Genomic DNA, 3,154 nt, shown 5'->3' with positions numbered 1-3,154 from the left:
TAAGGAGGATTTTTTACAACAAATACTACACTGTGAGGACAGACTGCTCCTTATGGGGTCCAAAGGTTGGGCCCAGTAAGAAGTGTTGTTGTTTTTGGCTTACAGGTCAGATTTAGGACTAACGTGTGAATTGGGTTTATGTCAGGTTTAGGGTTGGACTTGAACTTGTAATGGTTAGGGTTAGAGAAAACGTCTGGGTTAGTTATGAAGTAGCCTGGTGAAAACCTTCTCATTGTTCTTCACTATTTGCTTTGTACAGAAGTTCTGGGCTCTGGGTTTGCTTCCTGTTGAGGTTTTAAATTTTATCCATCGCTAATGTTTGCTTGTGATGTATGTAATCCACCAGTTTGATGCTGTAAAGCATACTGTAAATTGCCTGCATTGTAAACAATAATCGTCCACTGCCAAGAGAGAAGTGCATGTCCTGCATGTCCTGCATGTCCTGCATGTTTTTGAAGTGTTTCTGCTTCAACACACCTGACTCAGATAATGAGTTCACTATCTGGACTCTGGAGAACCCGACTGCATACTGAAGAGGTGATTCAGCCATTTGACTGAGGCGTGTTGAACCAGGGACACGTCTAAAAGTTGCAGGTCCCTCAAGGCCTGGATTTGAGGACCACTGGTTTTAGACCTTGTGGTGAGATATGAAGAAATAACAGCACTTCTCCATAACCTTAGGCTGTTTGACTATTTTTAATAATTTTTGAGTTGATTTTGATTGAGTACTGAGAAAATTTTACTATAGTAGATCTTTATCAGACAATACTGTAACAACTTTCAAATAATCTGTTATGTTTGTGTGGCATTAGTCAAAGTAGACCCTTTAAAGATATTAATTATCCATAGGAGGTTGGTTCCCTGGTTTCATTTAGAGTTATGTACTTTAATGAGGAACAGGAGATCAGAGAGAACATGGAGCTACACATCTAGAGAGAACTTAACCTGGATAGACAGTTCACTGAGGTATAAAAAGATAGAAAATACTTTTTTCATCATTAATAATTTGTAATTATTAATTGTGTTTTTCATATGATTAATGATGTAGTAATTTACCTTTAGTTGAGGAGAAATTTGTTAGATATGATAAATTCAAGTCCAAACTTACACAGAGTCATGACTGTTGAGTCATTAATCTCCCCAGATCTCAGCAGTAATGACTTTATGGGATTATTCATGAATAAAATAGAATCTATTAGAATTAAAATTATTGGCATCCTCATGAACATGATAACTTCATCCTCTCTTAGACTTGAATGTTGGATCCTGTTTCAATCAAATTTGTCATGATGGTGGTTTGTTGAGGTGAGGATAAGGACGCAGGTAGACCTCGGATGAAGTGAAAACGATGAATTTAATGGTGAATTCCAAAGAACAGGTCAACGGAGGACAGCACAAGGAACCTCTGACCAAGGAACAGACGGCACAGAGAAACTGGCTACACACGACGAGATTTGACATAAGACGACCAACGACAAGGATCCAACGAGAGACAAGGACAACAGGTGGGATTAAATACACACGGGGTAATCAAGGGGATGAGACACACCTGGGAAACAATCAACGGGGAGGACAGGGCAGAGACTCAGGAAAAACAGGACTGAACACAGGAAATCTCAAAAATAAACACACAGAAACACGGATCGTGACAAAATTATTTAAAGACACATTCCCTTTGATCACTGCCCCAATTTTAAGTTACTGATACCATGATAATACAGGGGCATGTCCCACAAGCTTTTAAGCTAGTTTTAATTAAACCTTTACTTTGGAAACTTTCTCTTTTACAAGATGGTTTAATAAATGACAGGCCTGTGTCAAATCTTCCTTTCTTCTTTAGAAGAGAATAGCTGCTAATCAAGTGAGTGATTATCTAAACAGTAATGACCTGTTAGAGTTTCAGTCTAACAGGTTTCAGAACTCATCACAGCTCTGAAACAGAACTTGACCTAAATAACAGAACAACAACTTCTGCCTCAAAACCATGACACCAATGATCATAATGATCATGGTGCCATTTATGGTTGGACTCAGGTACAAACAAAAACCAGAGGCAGTGCAAGTGAGCTGTAAGTGTTTTTATCAAGAGTCGAGTCTCAAACAGAAACATCTGCAAGTCCCAGGCCAAGTTCTTAACTTTAATTTGTGAGTCTTAAACAGGTAATTTGACAATAAGTCAGTTTTGTCACAGAGTAATAACAGCATTCTGTAGAATCTCTGAAAAAACTAATTAAATAATATTAGAAATATATTTTTGTTTTCCAGAACAAGGAGATCTGAACTTCAAAAATATTCAGAAAATCAGCACTTATGTTGCATTTAACAGCAAATATTAAAAAACAGATGACACAGATAGGAAATTAAGAAAATAATGTGATTGATCCCTCATGAGAAACAACAATTAAGAATATTTCTTTACAATATAAAACTGATCTACATGTTAACCAGTAACATCTGTACAAAATTTATTTTACAAGATTACATGAGCAATTTCAGATTATATCACAAATAGAATCATTTATACAAAATAGAATGATCTGAGTGAGTTACTTCTGCTGTCTGACAGCTTTGATGGACTCACCTCATCTCAGATCCGACTCATAGATCCGTCATCCGCATTTAATATTCAGAGAAAATCATTCAGTTTGGAAACACTCCCTTTGGGCCTGAATGCTCAAAAGGACTTTGTGTTATATTATGTGATGGTACTGTGATATTAATAAATGTAGCTCTTAACTAATTCAAGAACTGTATCAGGAAGATACTGTTTTAAGTGAAGCCTCTGAATGCAGATTTATTATATGTAAACATGTACTTTGAATCTTGAGATTTTACAAGTGGGAATAATTTTTCCTCTTGAAAAGGAAGGAAATTTAAATCATGTTTCCCAGCCCGACAAACACACCTCCACCAAACCCTGCACAGCAATAAAATCGTTGCGTTTTTCATCACAACACACTCATTAAGGGCAATGAAATTACATTGCTAGAAGGTGTGCATTGCTTATGTTTTAATAAAAATACGTTTTAAAATGGCAACAAAGAACACATTTTTTGTGGGACACCCACAAGTTTGACATGATGGAGAAATCACATTTATTTATTTATTTATTTAATTATTTATTTATTTATTTATTTATTTATTTATTTATTTA

The sequence above is a fragment of the Poecilia formosa genome, unplaced genomic scaffold (assembly GCF_000485575.1).
Source record: "Poecilia formosa unplaced genomic scaffold, Poecilia_formosa-5.1.2 Scaffold73, whole genome shotgun sequence".
NCBI lineage: Eukaryota > Metazoa > Chordata > Actinopteri > Cyprinodontiformes > Poeciliidae > Poecilia > Poecilia formosa.
Note: the sequence above shows the minus strand (reverse complement) of the source record.